The sequence below is a fragment of the Ambystoma mexicanum genome, chromosome 6q (assembly GCF_040938575.1).
Source record: "Ambystoma mexicanum isolate Mex_15411 chromosome 6q, UKY_AmexF1_1, whole genome shotgun sequence".
Lineage (NCBI taxonomy): Eukaryota > Metazoa > Chordata > Amphibia > Caudata > Ambystomatidae > Ambystoma > Ambystoma mexicanum.
The window spans coordinates 852,511,393-852,532,384 of NC_090937.1; the positions used below are offsets into that span (position 1 = coordinate 852,511,393).

Genomic DNA, 20,992 nt, shown 5'->3' on the forward strand with positions numbered 1-20,992 from the left:
GAAGGCTGTTCCACAGGCGGGAGTGTGCTGAAGCAAGAGATCGGCCTCCGGCCCACTGTTTAGCGAACTGCTTCACACACAGAGAGTTGGTACCAGGGGAGCGTAGCAGTCTAGATGGAGAATATTTCGTAATAGCAAGATGCAGATACCGTGGTCCCGGGCCCCAGACATCCTTGTGGATGATGCAGATGGATTTGAATTTAGTTTGTGCAGCAACCGGGAGCCAATCAAAGATTTTCAGGGCAGAAGAGATGCAATCCCTGGGCTTGAGGCCAAGGATAAGTCTTGCTGCCCTATTCTGGTTTAGCTGCAGGGGTCGTAGAGAGGAAGAAAATAGATTCAAGAGTAGGCTGTTGCAGTAGTCAAGCCTAGAGGGAACCAGAGCTCTTGTAAAATTGAGCTTCTGATGGGAAAGTGAGAAAAGGGAGAATTCCTTTGAGGTGGAAGAGTTGAAAGTTCGACTGGTTGTCAATGGATTTGAGGCAGGAAGGAGAGAGGGGTGATGAAGATGACGCCAAAGTTTTTGGCTTCGGATGAAGGAGGGGGGGAGAACCCATACAGGATGCCCAGAGTGAGAGGAAGAAAGAGCGAGCAGGGGTCCTAAGAGGAAGGATCTCAGTCTTGCTGGCATTGGGACAGAGATGCTTGGAAGAGCATCAGGACTGGATGGCAGATGGCAGTCTGAGATGATGGAAGGAGCAAGAGTGTCAGCATGAAGTTTGAAAAAGAGTTGAGTGAACAAATTGGCAGAGTGAAAAAAGCATCAGTGGCTATTTCATCAATCAATCAATATTATTGTGAAACAAATTCAAACATTCTTATTAAATATGTATGGTTACTAAAAAGTGGAGAAAAGGTTGCACTTGAGGTGCACATCAGAATGGAAGTATTGCAAATATATGTGTATGTGCTCACAATATCTCTGAATATTTGCATCAGATGCCCAGGTACTTGTGCCTTTTGCTAGGTATTGATATTGTTTGTCCTATTACTCATGCCAGGTGTTGTAGTATATATATTTATTTTAATTTTTATATCGCGCCGCAGGCCTCAGAGCACACACAAAACAGGGGCAAGACACACAACATGCAAAGTCAAGCCAGGAGAGAGATGGGCAGACAGAGACTTATATAAAATTACTCCCGTCATTTGACAGATGTTTTCATGATATAACCAGGTAGCGACATCTGTTTTCTGGTTTTTGCTATAAAATCATATTGAATAATCGATTCCTATGATGTCCGAGAGAGGTATAGAGGAGGAGGAGGCCACTACAGAGCCGCAAATGGGGCCTGGTGGGGTTGGTACCACTGGTGCAAGTGGTGCAGTCCAGGGGCAGGGGCAGGAGGCAGCACAGGTTGCCGCGGAGGTGCCTGTGCAGGTCTCTATCCCTGACACTGTGTCTGCAACACCATGGACCAGCAGGGATGCCCCATCCCAGGCCCGTCCGCAGGTAGGGGGGAAGTCCACGTCCTCTACCTGCGGACGAGGGGACCCCTGACTGAATGGAGACTGTCCTGATTGGTGTCGCATTGCGCACACGTGTCATTCGTGATGACGTGTGTGCTTCCTGTGGGGACCACACACATCATCACGAAGAGGTGTGTCCCAACGTGACCCAGTTGGGAGGGGCCATGGTCGGGGGTTTCCTCCATGTGTCGGCCAGTCTTGCGGCCCTCTCCTCCTCTGTGCACACTATATGCCAGTCATTCTCCCTGCTGTCTTCCTGCCCAGATACCACCAGGGCCCCCTGTGCATCTGCCCCAACCAACACAGCCAGCCAGGTGGAGATCCCATCCCTGCCGCAGTCAGTAGTCTGAGGACCAGCAGTGGTGGCCACCCCACCAACTTGACCCCAGCGGATGGAGAATGTGCCGGCATCATCGGGCAGCGCATGTGCACGACGGCACCTGGGGATTCCATCAGCCCGGATGCCGTCGTGATGGCGGAGGCAGTTGCGTCAGAGGCAGCAGCAGGCCCAGCGTGGGAGGCATCATGGCTCTGGGCCATCAACACCCCGGGGGCAGGCATCGGCCGAGGGGCAGGAGGACCCCTGACTGGGAGTGTCTTCCGTGTGGCAGCGGATGGCACGGCAAATAGATGCGGAGTGACAGCGGGCAGAGAGGGCACGGCTCAGGATGGTCAGGGCGGAGAACTCCATGCACCGGGCTTTGAGGTGGGCGGAGGGCCTCGTGGAAACTCGCAGGGAGTTGAGGGATTCCATGGCTGCATCCCTGCGAGACCTCGAGTCCAGGGAACAGGCCCACCTCCGGAACATCGACATGGAGTTCAATGATGCTCTGGCCTGGAACATCAAACAGTGAGCCGTGGGACTAGCCCGCCGCCTTTGTAAATAGTTATGTAGTTGTAGTTGTTTATTTTTTTTTTCCTTTGGGGCGCATGGACTATGCCCCGCCTTTTTGTTAATAGTTATTCATTAGGTAGGTTTTTTGTTAGGTTTCCTTTGGATTGTTAGGCACATGGACCCTTGATTTTTACATTGTATATAGTTATGGACCTGATTTTACATATTTTTGTTTACCATGGAGGAATGGTTTTGTCTTTATATTGACTTTGGATTTAGTGTTATGGACGGACACTTTGGAGGCATTTTTGTTTGCATTTTTTTCATTTCACCATTAATAATTTTTCCTTGATTTCGGACATCCTTTTATTTATCATTTTATTCTTGTGTAATTTTGTTTCATTCATTTATTTTTGTATATGATACATTTAAATGGTTTACTTCATTTGTGTGGTCTTCTCTCATTGGTTTCGTGCATGTCACAATGTGGGTTTTCTCAGTCATGTGTCGCCATTGTGTGGGTCTGATGGACTTGTACTCATGCGCATACTGGTTATTTGGGATCTATCGTGACATGGGAATTTAAATTTGGAGTGGATGGAATGCTTGGTTGGGTGTTTGGACCAGGGTGGCATGGGGTGGGATTTAGGTGGCCATAAGGGCCATGGATCTGGATTGTGATGACATGTTGGGTGGGGGACATAAGTCCGGGCCAGCTGGCAGGTGCCCGTCACTGGGGGTGGGTGGGGGACATGAGTCAGGGCCTGCTGGCAGGTGCCCGTCACTGGGGGTGGGTGGGGGACATGAGTCGGGGCCTGCTGGCAGGTGCCCGTCACTGGGGGTGGGTGGGGGACATGAGTCGGGGCCTGCTGGCAGGTGCCCGCCAATTTGGGTGGGTTTTCGGGGGACATGAGTCGGGGCCTGCTGGCAGGTGCTTGTCACTGGGGGTGGGTGGGGGACATGAGTCGGGGCCTGCCGGCAGGTGCCCATCAATGGTGGGTGTGTGGGAAGCTTGGGGACATGAGTCGGGCCTGCTGGCAGGTGCCTCGTCAATGGTGGGTGGGTGGATGGGTGGGGGACATGAGTCGGGGCTCACAAGTGCGCTCACAAGTGCATGGTGCCATGTGGGCTGCCTGCAGGGCATGGTGAGGGTTGTAGGGTAGTCCCCTGTGGTGTGGGCTGCCTGCAGGGCATGGTGAGGGTTGTAGGGTAGTCCCCTGTGGTGTGGGCTGCCTGCAGGGCATGGGGAGGGGGTAAGGCCACACCTGGGAGGGGCCAAAATGCAGAATCGCGTGTAAAACTTCCCACGTACCCCCGAAATACACGTACCCCGCTAACACAAGACCTATCACGTGTGAAACTCCCTGTGCACCCCTGAAATACACGTACACCGCTCGCACAAGGCCTATCGCATGTGAAACTTCCCACGCACCCCCGAAATACACATACCCCACTCGCACAAGGCCTATCGCCTGTGAAACTTCGCGTGCACCCCCTCAATACATGTACCCCGCTCACACAAGGCCTATCGCATGTGAAACTCCCCGCGCACCCCCGAAATACATGTACCCCGCTCGCACAAGGCCTGTCGCGTGTGAAACTTCCTGCGCACCCCCGAAATACACGCAGGCACCCCAGCCACCCTGGGCATGTCCCACAGGCAGCCCACTCACCCTCCCCATGCCCCGCAGGCAGGCCATCCACCCTGGGCATGCCCCACAGGCAGCCCACACCACAGGGGGTGCTTTTCCTATGCAACTTACGTGGCGCGAGCTGGGTACGTGTATTCGGAGGGTTGCGCAAGTACATTTTCACGCATTTTGTCTGCCGTGAGCGGGGTACGCGTAGTATTTTCACGCGATTACAGTGTAGCGGCCCTGTAAGCTCGTGCACGGCCCTTTGCGCTGCATTGGGGATTTCAATGGCTTTTCATTGCGCAATGGGCGTTCTTGGGGGCGTAACTAGCGCTGCGGGATGTTCGCTGCGCCAGCGCTGAAAATGGCTTGGAAATTCCATGAATATGCGGTGTGCCAGAATGCTGTTTAGCGCACACGGCTGGCGCACGCTGGCGCATGCTCCTTATCTGCGCTGCTCGCGTGCGCTGCCTCTGCACTGAAATCTATGAATTACCCCCTTAGTATGCATAGGAATGTATCCCAACCCCCATCTTGACAACACTAATGTTTTTTGAAATACATACTTTGTTCTCACAGGTTTCGCAAGTCCGCCAAAATTGCCATGTAAAAGGAACTATGAAGTTCCTCCTTTACATAACACTTCCAATACATTGCACCATGTCACATGTGGCACTGGCCCTAGTACTCCCCTTTCTCTGTCAGAGTATACTCGGCAAATGTTGCTCATGCACACATTCGGATAGCCCACCGCAAATCATCATCCCATGTGTAGCATAAACAGGTGGGCTGCTCTACTGTGCAGCTGCTACCCTGCAATGTCTTTCCATAATACACAAGTGCACAAACACAATTGCAAACTATGCATCCACACTTAACGGTAATCTGGCCTTGTGTGACGAAAGGTAAATGTATTTTTTGCATGCAGAAAGGAGTTTGCACATGTGCAATTGCATTTGTATTAGTACAAATGACTTTTTACTGCATTTGCACAAGCGCAAATGCAGTTGTGCATGCACAGTCATACTGGTCTAGAAACTTGGCTGTGCATGCGCCTGTATGGAGGCAGATGGAAGCACTGACGTCATACCTGCCCCAGACTAGGACACATGAACTGTAAAACCCTATCTGCAGGGAAGAGGCGGAGCCACAGACAGATTGTGTATGCTCTTGGGAATCCTGCATCGGAGACTCGTCACCTCCTATAATCTCAGGGAACCGAGCAAGTAGGACCTTTGCAGACGTGGACTGTCCAGAGTAGTGACACGCACATATCTGCAGTTTTGCCACATGTAGATTCCAAACTACAGGCAGAGTCAGCTTGAATCCAGAACCCCACAACCCTAACAGCCACAGCACAGGCAGCATTGCAAGATGGTCACTTGTCTTCTTTGTGGAGGGTGTGTCATTTCCAAACGGCGACCACTCTGTCGGTGGCAAAGAGGTGGGAGCATCAGAGGTGCTGCAGCACCCGAGGTAACAGGTCCTGGGGGGACCTGTGCGGTCTGATGAAAATAATGCTGCCACAACACATTACAAGGGGGCAGACAGACTGGTGGCAGCTGTAGCACATACACATTCCTTTTTGAGTTGTCTGGATCTGTAACAGAACAGATGTATGCGGTAGCTGAGCTCACCTGGTCGTCGCAGAAGCACTGGCAGGGGCGGCCTGTGCTTCATCTGTACCTGCAAACGCACTAACCCGCACGGGCAGCATCATGAAGGCAGCGAACCACCCAGGCTGGCTCATGGATGGATGATCATGATGTTCCTTGTTCCCGTTTAAGGTATGTTTCCATCACCAGTTCCCCCAAAAAAGAGGCCCTATGCTCCCCTGAGGTCTACCGGGGAACCAGGGAAAGTCCTGGTGTCCCGGTGGGCCAATCCAGGCCTGTATCTGCCTTAGAGGATAAGCATCGACTAAAGGTCCCTCTTTTATGTATAAACCCAATGTCAGTCAGCAGCTATAACACAGTCAGAAAGGTTAGGTCTTGTGGTTTGTCTAAGTTAAGATCCAGCCTGAAATTAGCAGAGCGCCAACGCTTTACCATATGCACTATTAATCATTTTATTGATAGATGAAGTATAACAATCTCAACGGGTCTACTCATGACATTCAATCATGTAGATGCAGCTCTTCGCAGTAGGCACATTAACCCACTGAGCACATGCACTTGTACATGATAGTGAAAAGTATGTGGACACATTATGTGCACTGGAAAATCATCAAACCTATATTCTAAGAGAGGATAGTGACATCCTAAATGTTCTGATGTTCGGATAACAGGCTGCACATGGGCTGTGTACATGTAACACTGCACATGTTCTCTGCACAGAACCACATGCACATTTTATCAGTTCTCTTATTAAAGTCTCATTCTTTATCCCTTATGCACTCGCAGGTCCTCTCTAGACATGCAATACATTGGTAACAAAGTTTCCAGTGCTGGAGACCTGGTGCAGTCCACAGCAACCTTAAATCCTCAAAATACTAGGCTTGGAGGAATTCATATCACATGCCAGATGACATCACAAGAAAGAGCATCACAAAACCTTTTCACACTAAAAATGTCATAGGATGCGATATTGCTTTTATTTTGGCCCCCTTGATGACATCACATTAAGTGCCAGCAGTTATAAAAACTAAAACTATAATTTGTGTAATATTCATAAGCTGAGAAAATATGTTATTTTTTTTTACTAACATATAATAATGTGGGTGACGATTTGATAAATTAGTGGCACACCCAGCAGAGCCATCAGGCAGAAATTGCATGCATCAAGCGAAACAATCTGGAAATGTTCTGGGCTCCTTAAAAGAGTAATACTCGGGAGCGCTGCTATCAGTCATGGCAGCACAGTTTTAGATTACATCAAAACTTAGGCGCACCTCAAAAGTGCTTTCTTTCCTGAAATTTGGCAGAACGCTGGCAGGCTTGCAAATGATTGAACTAGGGCTCTGACTGCAGTAAGCTTTCCCCTCCTCCACACCAGTAAAGAATCAACGAAAAGGGTGTGGTAATTAGGTGCTAAATTCCTCTGAGCCCAGAAGCATCTCAATGACAATAGCTCTTCCCCGGCTGGCAGTGACCGCTCCCTAGAAAACACGACATGAATAGCAGGTCAGAGAGTGCATGCAACATGACCTTGGAAATCCAGCACGTTTACAAATGTGAAATACAGAAAGAGTTTGTGTTTAATTTAACAAATGAACATTATTAAAAAGCTGCACTGCATTTTTTAAAGTTAATTCACACTTTTAAAAGAATGGGGGACAGCAGCCGGTTGCTGTATTACCTTTTGCTGTTCGCTCAGGAGTACCAAAGTGTCCAAAGGCGCATATGGTAAAACCTGCTTCTGCAATTGATCTCTAAATGTACATAGTCTTCTGCAGATGAGACTTACGATATTTATTAGCAATGGCAATGCCAGGCCAGCGGCCGTTTTTGTCAAAGCTAATTTTTGTGTGAATTGCTGTGTTCCTATGATTTTATTCCCGGCGCACACTTTCATATTTTTAGTCTTTTTCTGCAACTGAGTGGCTTTTGTTCTCAAATATATGCCCCGTGTCTCTCTCCTGTTGCCCCGACCCCCCGATCATGCCCCGTGTCTCCCACCTGTTGCCCCCCACCCCCCGCTCATGCCCCGTGTCTCTCTCCTGTTACCCCCCACCCCCTCTCATGCCCCGTGTCTCTCTCCTGTTACCCCTCACCCTCCTCTCATGCCCCGTGTCTCCCTTATGTTGCCCCCCACACCCCAGTCATGCCCTGTGTCTCCCTGCTGTTGCCCCCCCACCCCCCGCTCATGCCCTGTGTCTCTCTCCTGTTACCCCCCACCACCCTCTCATGCTCCGTGTCTCCCTCGTGTTCCCCCCACCCCTGCTCATGGCCCGTGTCTCCCTGCTGTTGCCCCCCACCCCCCGCTCATGCCCTGTGTCTCTCTCATGTTGCCCCCCACCCCCACTCATGCCCCGTGTCTCTCTCCTGTTGCCCCCCACCCCCCGCTCATGCCCCGTGTCTCTCTCCTGTTACCCCCCACCCCCTCTCATGCCCCGTGTCTCTCTCCTGTTACCCCTCACCCCCCTCTCATGCCCCGTGTCTCCCTTATGTTGCCCCCCACACCCCAGTCATGCCCTGTGTCTCCCTGCTGTTGCCCCCCCACCCCCCGCTCATGCCCTGTGTCTCTCTCCTGTTACCCCCCACCACCCTATCATGCTCCGTGTCTCCCTCGTGTTCCCCCACCCCTGCTCATGCCCCGTGTCTCCCTGCTGTTGCCCCCCACCCCCCGCTCATGCCCTGTGTCTCTCTCATGTTGCCCCCCACCCCCGCTCATGCCCCGTGTCTCTCTCCTGTTGCCCCCCACCCCCCGCTCATGCCCCGTGTCTCTCTCCTGTTACCCCCCACCCCCCTCTCATGCCCCGTGTCCCTCTCCTGTTACCCCTCACCCCCCTCTCATGCCCCGTGTCTCCCTTATGTTGCCCCCCACACCCCAGTCATGCCCTGTGTCTCCCTGCTGTTGCCCCCCCACCCCCCACTCATGCCCTGTGTCTCTCTCCTGTTACCCCCCACCACCCTCTCATGCTCTGTGTCTCCCTCGTGTTCCCCCCACCCCTGCTCATGCCCCGTGTCTCCCTGCTGTTGCCCCCCACCCTCCGCTCATGCCCTGTGTCTCTCTCATGTTGCCCCCCACCCCCGCTCATGCCCCGTGTCTCTCTCCTGTGACCCCCCACCCCTCTCTCATGCCCCGTGTCTCTCTCCTGTCGCCGCCACCCCCGGTCATGCCCCGTGTCTCCCTCCTGTTGCCCTCACCCCCCGCTCATGCCCCGTGTCTCTCTCCTGTTACCCCTTCCCTCTGCTCATGCCCCGTGTCTCTCTCCTGTTACTCCCCACCACCCTCTCATGCCCCGTGTCTCCCTGCTGTTGCCCCCCACCCACCGCTCATGCCCTGTGCCTCTCTCATGTTGCCCCCTCCCCCTGCACATGCCCTGTGTCTCTCTCCTGTTGCCCCCCACCCTCCGGTTATGCCCCGTGTCTCCCTGCTGTTGCCCCCAACCCTCTGCTCATGCCCCGTGTCCCTCTCCTGTTACTCCCCACCCCCCTCTCATGCCCCGTGTCTCTCTCCTGTTGCCCCCACCCCCGGTCATGCCCCGTGTCTTCCTGCTGTTGCCCCCCACCCCCTGCTCACGCCCCGTGTCTCTCTCCTGTTAACCCCCACCCCCGCTCATGCCCCGTGTCTCCCTCTTGTTCCCCCCACCCCCCGCTCATGCCCCGTGTCTCTCTGCTGTTGCCCCCCACCCCCCGCTCATGCCCCATCTCTCCCTGCTGTTGCCCCCCATCCCCGCTCATGCCCCGTGTCTCTCTCCTGTTACCCCCCCACCCCCCTCTCATGCCCCGTGTCTCTCTCCTGTTACCCGCCACCCCCCGCTCATGCCCCAGGTCTCTCTCCTGTTACCCCCACCCCCCTCTCTTGCCCCGTGCCTCTCTCCTGTTGCCCCCCACCCCCTGGTCAAGCCCTGTGTCTCTCTCCTGTTGCCCCCATCCCCCAGTCATGCCCCGTGTCTCCCTCTTGTTGCCCCCCATCCCCCAGTCATGCCCCGTGTCTCCCTGCTGTTGCCCCCCACCCCCGCTCATGCCTCGTGTCTCTCTCATGTTGCCCCCCACCCGCTCATGCCGTGTCTCTCTCCTGTTGCCCCCCACCCCCCAGTCATGCCCCGTGTCTCCCTGCAGTTGCCCCCCACATACCACTCAGGCCCGTGTCTCTCTCCTGTTAACCCCCACCCCCTGCTCATGCCCCGTGTCTCCCTGCTGTTGTCCCCCACCCCCCGGTCATGCCCCGTGTCTCCCTGCTGTTGCCCCCCACCCCCCGCTCATGCCCCGTTTCTCTCTCCTGTTACCCCTCCACCCCCCTCTCATACCCTGTGTCTCTCTCCTGTTACCCCCCACCCCCTCTCATGCCCCGTGTCTCTCTCCTGTGGCCCCCCACCCCCGGGTCATGCCCCGTGTCTCCCTGCTGTTGCCCCCCACACCCTGCTCATGCCCCGTGTCTCTACTGTGCCCCCCACGCCCCGCTCATGCCTCGTGTCAATCCTGTTACCCCCCACCCCCGCTCATGCCCCGTGTCTCCCTGCTGTTGCCCCTCACAACCCGCTCATGCCCCGACTTCGCTCATGTTCCCCCACCCCCCGCTCATGTCCCGTGTCTCCCTGCTGTTGCCCCAGACCCCCGCTCATGCCACGTGTCTCTCTCCTGTTACCCCCACCCCCCTCTCATGCCCCGTGTCTCTCTCCTGTTGCCCCCCACCCCCAGGTCAAGCCCTGTGTCTCTCTCCTGTTGCCCCCGACCCCCCAGCCATGCCCCGTGTCTCTCTGTTGCCCCCCACCCCCCGGTCATGCCCCGGTTCTCCCTGCTTTTGCCCCCCACCACCCGCTCATGTCCCGTGTCTCTCTTCTGTTACCCCCCACCCCCCTCTCATGCCTCGTGTCTCCCTCGTTTTCCCCCCGCTCATAACCCGTGTCTCCCTGCTGTTACCCCCACCCCCCTCTCGTGCCCCGTGTCTCTCTCCTGTTAACCCTCACCCCCCTCTCATGCCCCGTGTCTCTCTCATGTTACCTCCCACCCCCCGGTCATGCCCCGTGTCTCTCTTCTGTTGCCCCCCACCCCCAGTCATGCTCCATGTCTCCCTGCTGTTGCTCCCAACCCCCCGCTCATGCCCCGTGTCTGTCTCCTGTTACCTCCCACCCCCCTCTCATGCCCTGTGTCTCTCTCATGTTCCCCCCACCCCCGCTCATGCCCCGTGTCTCCCTGCTGTTGCCCCCCACCCCCGCTCATGCCCTGTGTCTCTCTCATGTTGCCCCCCACCCTCGCTCATGCCCCGTGTCTCTCTCCTGTTACCCCCACCCCCCTCTCATGCCCCGTGTCTCTCTCCTGTTGACCCCCACCCCCGGTCATGCTCCGTGTCTCCCTGCTGTTGCCCCCCACCCCCCGCTCATGCCCCGTGTCTCTCTCCTGTTACCCCCCGCCCCCCCTCATGCCCCGTGTCTCTCTCCTGTTGCCCCCCACCCCCTGGTCATGCCCCGTGTCTCCCTGCTGTTGCCCCCCACTGCCCGCTCATGCCCCGTGTCTCTCTCCTGTTGCCCCCTACCCCCCGCTCATGCCCCATGTCTCTCTCCTGTTAACTCCGACCCCCCGCTCATGCCCCGTGTCTCCCTCGTGTTCCCCCCACCCCCGCTCATGCCCCGTGTCTCCCTGCTGTTGCCCCCCACCCCCCGCTCATGCCCCGTGTCTCTCTCATGTTGGCCTCCACCCCCGGCTCATGCCCCGTGTCTCTCTCCTGTTACCCTCACCCCCCTCTCATGCCCAGTGTCTCTCTCATGTTGCCCCCCACCCCCGGTCATGCCCCGTCTCTCCCTGCTGTTGCCCCCCACCCCCTGCTCATGCCCGAGTCTCTCTCCTGTTACCCTCAACCCCGCTCATGCCCCGTGTCTCTCTCCTGTTAACCCCCCACCCCTCTTTCATTCCCCGTGTCTCTCTCCTGTTACCCCCCACCCCCCGCACATGCCCCGTGTCTCTCCTGTTGCCCCCCACCCCCCGCTCATGCCCCGTGTCTTCCTGCTGTTGCCCCCCAACCCCGCTCATGCCCAGTGTCTCTCTCCTGTTAACCCCCACCCCCTGCTCATGCCCCGTGTCTCCCTGCTGTTGCCTCCCACCCCCCACTCATGCCCGCGTCTCCCTGCTGTTGCCCCCCCACCCCCACTCATGCCCCGTGTCTCTCTCTTGTTACCCCCCCTCCCCCCTCTCATGCCCTGTGTCTCTTTCCTTTTACCCCCCACCCCCCAGTCATGCCCCGTGTCTCCCTGCTGTTGCCCCCCACCCCCCGTTCATGCCTCGTGTCTCTTCTGTTACCCCCCACCCCCACTCATGCCCCGTGTCTTCCTGCTGTTGCCCCTCACAACCCGCTCATGCCCCGTGTCTCTCTACTGTTACCCCCACACCCCTGCTCATGCCCCGTGTCTCCCTTGTGTTCCCCCACCCCCCGCTCATGCCCCGTGTCTCCCTGCTGTTGCCCCCGACCCCCGCTCATGCCCCCTGTCTCTCTCCTGTTACCCCCCACCCCTCTCATGCCCCGTGTCTCTCTCCTGTTGCCCCCCACCCCAAGGTCAAGCCCTGAGTCCCTCTCCTGTTGCCCCGACCCCCCAGCCATGCCCTGTGTCTCCCTGTTGCCCCCCACCCCCCGGTCATGCCCTGTGTCTCCCTCCTTTTGCCCCCCGCTCATGTCCCGTGTCTCTCTTCTGTGTTACCCCCCACCCCCCGCTCATGCCCCGTGTCTCCCTCGTTTTCCCCCCACTCATGCCCCGTGTCTCCCTGCTGTTGCCTCCCACCCCCGCTCATGCCCCGTGTCTGTTTCCTGTTACCCCCCACCCCTCACTCATGTCCCGTGTCTCTCTCGTGTCGCCCCCACCCCCCGGTCATGCCCCGTGTCTCCCTCCTGTTGCCCCCGAACCCCCGCTCATGCCCCGTGTCTCTCTGCTGTTACCCCCACCCCCCTCTCGTGCCCCGTGTCTCTCTCCTGTTACCCCTCATCCCCCTCTCATGCCCCGTGTCTCTCTCATGTTACCTCCCACCCCCCGGTCATGCCCCGTGTCTCCCTTCTGTTGCCCCCCACCCCCAGTCATGCCCCATGTCTCCCTGCTGTTGCTCCCAACCCCCCGCTCATGCCCCGTGTCTGTCTCCTGTTACCTCCCACCCCCCTCTCATGCCCCGTGTCTCCCTCGTGTTCCCCCCACCCCCGCTCATGCCCCGTGTCTCCCTGCTGTTGCCCCCGACCCCCGCTCATGCCCTGTGTCTCTCTCATGTTGCCCCCCACCCTCGCTCATGCCCTGTGTCTCTCTCCTGTTACCCCCACCCCCCTCTCATGCCCCGTGTCTCTCTCCTGTTGACCCCCACCCCCGGTCATGCTCCGTGTCTCCCTGCTGTTGTCCCCCACCCCCTGCTCATGCCCCGAGTCTCTCTCCTGTTACCCATACCCCCGCTCATGCCCCGTGTCTCTCTCCTGTTACCCCCCACACCCTCTCATGCCCTGTGTCTCTCTCCTGTTGCCCCCCACCCCCTGGTCATGCCCCGTGTCTCCCTGCTGTTGCCCCCCACTGCCCGCTCATCCCCCGTGTCTCTCTCCTGTTGCCCCCTACCCCCTGCTCATGCCCCATGTCTCTCTCCTGTTAACTCCGACCCCCCGCTCATGCCCCGTGTCTCCCTGCTGTTCCCCCACCCCCCGCTCATGCCCCGTATCTCCCTGCTGTTGCCCCCACCCTCTGCTCATGCCCCGTGTCTCCCTGCTGTTGCCCCCACCCCCGCTCATGCCCCGTGTCTCTCTCCTTTTACCCCCCACCCCCCTCTCATGCCCCGTGTCTCTCTCCTGTTGCCCCCCACCACCCTGGTCATGCCCTGTGTCTCCCTGCTGTTACCCCAACACCCCGCTCATGCCCCGTGTCTCTCTCCTGGTCCCCCACCCCTCGCTTATGCCTCATGTCTCTCCTGTTACTCCCCACCCCCCGCTCGTGCCCCGTGTCTCTCTCCTGTTGCCCCACACCCCCCAGTCATGCCCCATGTCTCCCTGCTGTTGCCCCCAACCCCCCGCTCATGCCCCGTGTCTCTCTCCTGTTACCTCCCACCCCCTCTCATGCCCCGTGTCTCCCTCGTGTTCCCCCCACCCCCGCTCGTGCCCCGTGTCTCCCTGCTGTTGCCCCCCACCCCCGCTCATGCCCTGTGTCTCTCTCATGTTGCCCCCATCCTCGCTCATGCCCCTTTTCTCTCTCCTGTTACCCCCACCCCCCTCTCATGCCCCTTGTCTCTCTCCTGTTGACCCCCACCCCCGGTCATGCCCCGTGTCTCCCTGCTGTTGCCCCCCACCCCCCGCTCATGCCCCGAGTCTCTCTCCTCTTACCCCTACCCCCCGCTCATGCCCCGTGTCTCTCTCCTGTTACCCCCCACCCCCTCTCATGCCCCATGTCTCTCTCCTGTTACCCCCAACCCCCCGGTCATGCCCCGTGTCTCTCTCCTGTTAACCCCGACCCCCCGCTCATGCCCCTTGTCTCCCTCGTGTTCCCCCCACCCCCCGCTCATGCCCCGTGTCTCCCTGCTGTTGCCCCCCACCCTCTGCTCATGCCCCGTGTCTCCCTGCTGTTGCCCCCCACCCCTGCTCATGCCCTGTGTCTCTCTCCTGTTACCCCACCACCCACCTCTCATGCCCCGTGTCTCTCTCCTGTTACCCCCACCCCCCTCTCATGCCCCGTGTCTCTCGCCTGTTGCCCCCCACCACCCTGGTCATGCCCCGTGTCTCCCTGCTGTTGCCCCCCACCCCCCGTTCATGCCCCGTGTCTCTCTCCTGTTCCCCCACCCCTCGCTTATGCCTCATGTCTCTCCTGTTACCTCCCACCCCCCACTCATGCCCCGTGTCTCTCTTCTCTTGCCCCCCACCCCGCTCATGCCCCGTGTCTCTCTCCTGCTACCCCCACCCCCCTCTCATGCCCCGTGTCTCCCTCGTGTTCCCCCCATCCTCCGCTCAAGCCCTATGTCTCCCTGCTGTTACCCCCCACCCCCCGCTCATGACCCGTGTCTCTCTCATGTTGCCCCTCACTCCCGCTCATGCCCCGTGTCTCTCTCCTGTTTGCCCCCCACCCCCCTCTCTTGCCCCGTGTCTCTCTCCTGTTGCCCCCACCCCCCGTCAAGCCCTGCGTCTCCCTCCCGTTGCCCCCCACCCCCCACTCATGTCCCGTGTCTCTCTTCTGTTACCCCCACCCCCCTCTCATGCCCCGTGTCTCCCTCGTTTTCCCCCCGCTCATGCCCCGTGTCTCCCTGCTGTTGCCCCCACCCCCACTTATGCCCCATGTCTGTCTCCTGTTACCCCTCACCCCCCGCTCATGCTCCGTGTCTCTCTCCTGTTACCCCCCACTCATGCTCCGTGTCTCTCTCCTGTTACCCCCACCCCCTCTCATGCCCTGTGTCTCTCACCTGTTGCCCCTCACACCCCGGTCATGCCCCGTGTCTCCCTGCTGTTGCCCCAACCCCCGCTCATGCCCCATGTCTCTCCTGTTACCCCCCAGCCCCCTCTCATGCCCCTTGTCTCTCTCCTGTTGCCCCCCACCCCCGAGTCATGCCCCGTGTCTCCCTTCTGTTGCCCCCCACCCCCCAGTCATGCCCGTGTCTCCCTGCTGTTGTCCCCAACCCCCGCTCATGCCCTGTGTCTCTCTCCTGTACCCCCACCCCCTCTCATGCCCCGTTTCTCCCTCGTGTTCCCCCCACCCCCCGCTCATGCCCCGTGTCTCCCTGATTTTGCCCCCCCACCCCCAGCTCATGCCCCATGTCTCTCTCATGTTACCCCCACACCCCGCTCATGCCCCGTGTCTCTCTCCTGTTACCCTCCACCCCCCTCTCATGCCCCGTATCTCTCTCCTGTTGCCCCCCACCCCCGGTCATGCCCCGTGTCTCCCTGATGTTACCCCCACCCCCGCTCATGCCACGTGTCTCTCTCCTGTTACCCCCACCCCCCTCTCATGCCCCGTATCTCTCTCCTGTTGCCCCCCATCCCCGGTCATGCCCCGTGTCTCCCTGATGTTACCCCCACCCCCCGCTCATGCCACGTGTCTCTCTCCTGTTACCCCCACCCCCCTCTCATGCCCCGTGTCTCTCTCCTGTTGCCCCCCACCCCCTGCTCATGCTCCGTGTCTCTCTCCTGTTACCCCTCACCCCCCCCTCATGCCCCGTGTCTCTCTCCTGTTACCCCCAACCCCCCACTCATGCCCCGTGTCTCTCTCCTGTTTCCCCCCCACCCCCTGCTCATGCCCTATGTCTCTCTCCTGTTGCCCCGCACCCCCGGTCATGCCCCGTGTCTCCCTGCTGTTGCCCCCCACCCCTCGCTCATGCCCCGTGTCTCTCTCCTGTTACCCCCAACCCCCTCTCATGCCCTGCGCCCTGCCAAAGTATCCCTGAACTCGCAGGCACCTGCACTAAAGAAGAAAGAATGGAAAACTTAGGATCAGGCAATGGGAAACTCACATTGGACCCCCGGTGAATCCTATGTTAGTTTCATGACAGTCGTGCTCTCCCTGTTTGCAGGATGAAGATCAGCCGGGGCCTCATCTAGGGTTTATTCCTGACCCAGCGATCAACCCTGTACCAAGTCAGGCTCCCTATATTCCAGTGGAGGAATGGGTAAGGGTAACCTGCCACATCCAATTTACCAGGAGCAATGGGATCAGGATTAGTCTCGAAAGAACACTCTCAGAGTCGGGTTCACGTCCTCTTCTCTCACTGCCAGTGTCAGCTCAAACTCATCCTGGACTTGGAGCAGATGGTTCCATTGCAAGGTCTTGATGTTTCTTGGCTGTCCTCATACCCATAGTCAGTAGACAGGCAGCACTACTAATTGATGCTCAATGTTGAATGGTTGAGACTCCCACTTGTTACTCAGCTTGTTCTGTCCACTCTTTTTCCAGGCTGTGGATCAACACACAATCACCAGGTGGAAGACTTGCATCAATGTGCAAGATGCAAGGCAACTGAGGATCTGTGTAGCCCAGAATTGGTTTGAGTATTCGAGGAGCTCAAGTAGTGAGGATCTGCCTCAGCTCCTTGAATGCCTCCTGGCATTAGTCGGTCCACCTATCATCAAAGGGCTCATGTGGATGGTGTAAATGGTCTGCAGAGTAGTCCTGCTGCTCCTTTAATTAGGCAGGTATCCTTTGATGAGGTCCACAAGCGGTTGCACGATGTTGGCATATCCCACAACAAATCTCCAGTAGCTGTTAAAGAAAGGAAACTCTGTAACTCCTTCAAGTTCTGAGGTCTTGACCAGGGGAGGAAGGCTCCCGTCTTTGCGGGATCTACAGGAATGATGTCTGCAGAGATGATGTTTCCGCTGTATTTGCTGCTTGTCCAGCAAAACTGGCACTTGTTCACACTGACCTTTAGCCCTTGCTCCCTTAGGCAGTAATTCTGCCAAAAATGCCACATAGAGTCCAATGAAAAAAAGGGATCATACTCCGCCACCACCACGTGTAATCCACCTGTAAATCTGCCAAACCAAGTGGTGGCAACGGTAAGTCCAGTGGATTTACAGACAGAATACTGCCCAACTCGTAATCACCCCCATTGTCAGGTGAGATTTCGTTCAATTTCTGATTTGGCCATGTACTAAGCAGAGCATGATGTAACATTACCATTACATGAGTTCATGTTAACATAAAACACACTCAGGCCTATAAATACTTTCTTAAATGATTTCAACATCTTCACAAAACCTCTCTTTTACTTCCTTGAAGCATTACATATCTGTAAGGCATTTAATGTCAAAGAGTCCACATACAAAATGTTTAATATCATAATACATCTTCATTAAGGAGACTTAAACATCATCACACACCATCCATGTGAGGACTTCAATATCATCACATATCAACCCTGTGGGGACCTCAACATCAGCACACACCACCCATTTGAGGACTTAAATATCATCACATATCAACCCTGTGGGGACCTCACCATCAGCACACACCATCCACGTGAGGACTTCAATATCACCACATATCAACCCTTTGGGTACCGCAACATCAACACACACCATCCATGTGAGGACTTCAATATCATCACATATCATCCCTGTGGGGACCTCACCATCAGCACACACCATCCATGTGAGGACTTCAATATCATCACATATCAACCCTGTGGGGAACTCAACATCAGCACACACTGTCCATTTGAGGACTTAAATATCATCACATATCATGCCTGTGGGGACCTCACCATCAGCACACACCATCTATGTGAGGACTCCAATATCATCACATATCATCCCTGTGGGGACCTCACCATCAGCACACACCATCCATGTGAGGACTTCAATATCATCACATATCATACCTTTGGGGACCTCACCATCAGCGCACACCATCCATGTGAGGACTTCAATATCATCACATATCAACCCTGTGGGGACCTCAACATCAGCACACACCATTCAGTTGGAGGATTCAATATCATTGCATTCCATTTCTATGGGACCTTGAGCATAAATACACACTATTCTTATATGGCCTTCTATACAATGACACACCATCCCTGTGAGGACCTCTATGTCATCAAACAACATCCCAACGGAGACCTCACCATGACCACACACCATCCTTTTGGTGGACTCAGTACCATCATATCAGCTCTATTGGGACTTCAGCATCATTACATACTATTCGTATTCACATACCCTTGTATGGCCAATTGGGTGCATCTGTGGCTTCATTTGCATCACCTGAATGCATTTTCCTTCACCATTTGGGTATTTTTGGTTGAATTGGCCACTATTTTTGGCAGTGTTTCGTTCGGTATTTTTACCTGAAGATAGGATGGAATTAGCATTTTTATTTCCAGCTCTAATTCCACTGGAGGATTTAGCCCCGGGGGAATCATCACTGGTTTTCATTACTTATTCCTCCAGCGCTCATTTCTTCTGGGTTAATTTCACCAGAGGAATTAGTGTCCATTTTCAATAACCCTTATATCAGCAGATTGATCAAAGTGGCGCTAATTCCATTACTGCCACTTTTTTCCCTTAGAGATCAACTTGTAAGGAAACCAAATGAGTATCAATTAAACATCAACTTTGTGAATATTTTTTGAATAATCAGACAAAATGTGATGCCAACATTCAATTAATTCACATATCAGACTATAGACAAGATGACATCCGTGCACATAATGTGTTGTCTTGACAGTGTAGAATCCAATTTCATCACACACCACCCCTATGGGGACTTCAACAAAATCACAGAAAAATAAGAAAGTAAAGTAAGTCATATTGTGATTCGTTTATTACAAAAGTAGTCAATGCTTGAAATGAATCTGGAAGTGTGTTGTGCAATCAATGAGGGAAGATTTACATTGCATATCAATTATATCCAATTCTGTAAACATACAAAATACACAAAAAACAGCTTAATTTCATTATTTTACATTTAAACGCAGAGTTCAGGCCATTTAAAACACAATTGTATTTGTGTATAAATGGTTCCCATGAATCTGCTGTCTGCTGCCTAAGCATGTAGGGCATCTGATTTATCAAGTGTGTTTAAATTACTGTCCGTGTGTTGATGACTGCAATACCACACCCACCCTGCGGGGGCAGAGCTGAGTAAAAAATCAACACACCAAAATAAACACAGGTCCCCACAAAGCCATTTTTTAAAAAGTTCTAAAAATTGGCACAGATGTCTTTTAAGTTGTTTTAAGTCATTTGGAAGGCATTACCATGTGGGGACTTGGGTTTAGGTCCCCACAGTGAAATCAAGTCCCCACAGCGTGTGCATGTTCACACACCCAAGTCCCCACAAGGATAGTAACACAAACTCACATACACACACACACACACTCACCTCTCATTACCTGCAAACAACGCTGCGCCCACTTAAACACCTTGAATGGCATGGAGACCAGATATTGCATACATCAGATCTGTCTCCTTCTCTGGGATTTCAACTCTGGACAGCAGCTCCAGTGAAGCCCTTGGGCACTGCAGACAATGGCTGTGCTCATACACGCGCTTTCTACCATCCGCTCTACGGACCTAATGCCTGCCGATAGATAGGCCAAGGATGTGTGCATGAGAACATGGTGCTAGCGCCCCTGATAAGCTGCTGGGTCACTGCCAAGGGAAACATGCGAGTGGCGCAGTTTAGCTTCTAAATATCGCACTCAAAATAATTAATGGAATTGCAGGGAAACCAACCAAATATGTTTAATGAGAGGGTGCTCGGAGTTGTGACCGATACACTGTTGCAACACGAACCCCTGGCGAGTGAACACCGTCTACAGGAAAGGGAGGAGCAACATTGGAGGAAGTAGAGGAATAGGGGCAGTAAGATACTAATAAAGAAAGAGTGAACATACATACGGCTCTGTGTCCTCCTTGAAGATAGCAAGGTCTTCCTTGTGAGGCCAACAACTGGGCACGAAGGTTACGGACTGCGCTGCAGGCTGCCTCGTCCTGTGAATACCCACTACACTGTTCCTGCTGCCAGCTGAGAGCGCCCGGCCCATCCTGCAGCATCGCTGCATCCTTAGAGGCAGTCTCTGCTGCTGCCCTCAACGTCCTCCCGCTACTGATGTAGTGTCCTGTTCTCCGCTGCTGCCCGCAGCGTCCTCCCACTACCGACATAGCATCCTGTTGTCCAGCACCCGAGGAGGTTCTGGATTTATAATTGCTGCGTCCTTTATCGAGGCCCCCGCTGCTGCTTGCAGCACCCTGCGGTGTTCTGGCTCCTGCTTGTCCTGCTGTGGAGCCCTCCCCTCACCTGCTGCTACTGGAGCACCATCCCTGAGGAGAAGCCCAGCAGCGTATCCCACCACCAGAGCAATCTGGTGGGCAAAAAAACAAGAAGAAAGAAAATCCAGACATCAGCCAGCAGGAGTGGGTGTCACACTGGATGCAGTGAGTCTACATCTGACAATCACTGCCTCGTTCTTCTCATCCCCTCATGCTATAGGTGAGGCATTAAACACCCCAAAAGGCCCTGACAACGGTGCTTTGCACAATTTAATGATGCTGCGCTCCATACTACTTAAGATCTCAGGCAGCACCGACTACGCAGCTTGTCCCCGGAGCTCACCACTTTCATCCAGAGGACTGCAGGAATAGCTGATGTGCCACCACCATCTTTTAAGGGTCATCACGGAGGAGCCGGATGCTTCACAGGGCGCCAATTCCATGGGATTGCCACTAGCAAATGCAAATGTGTAATTTCTAAGAAAGCCAAGCCCACTTATGCTTCAGCTGCAGCAGGACAAGGGCCCACAATGCATTGAGTGGGTTGAAGAATTTGACGATTTCATCAGGGCTGTGGGGAGGAAGTCATCCATCATTAAGGACATTTTCACGAATTTGGCAGGTAAAGAAATAAAGTCGATCATAAAGACAATCGAAGAAGAACAGATGGCTCCTACAAAGATCTTGTGGTGGCCTTGAACAAGAAATTAGTCATCCAGCCCAATAGGGAGCATGATAGAGA

At 55.3% G+C, this 20,992-nt stretch overlaps 1 protein-coding gene across 1 annotated transcript in view; it reads left to right on the forward strand.

The window, feature by feature from the left end:
• SMIM31 (small integral membrane protein 31) overlaps positions 1–20,992 on the forward strand; it is a 188,039-nt gene that overhangs the window by 98,327 nt on the left and 68,720 nt on the right. The window lies entirely within an intron of this gene.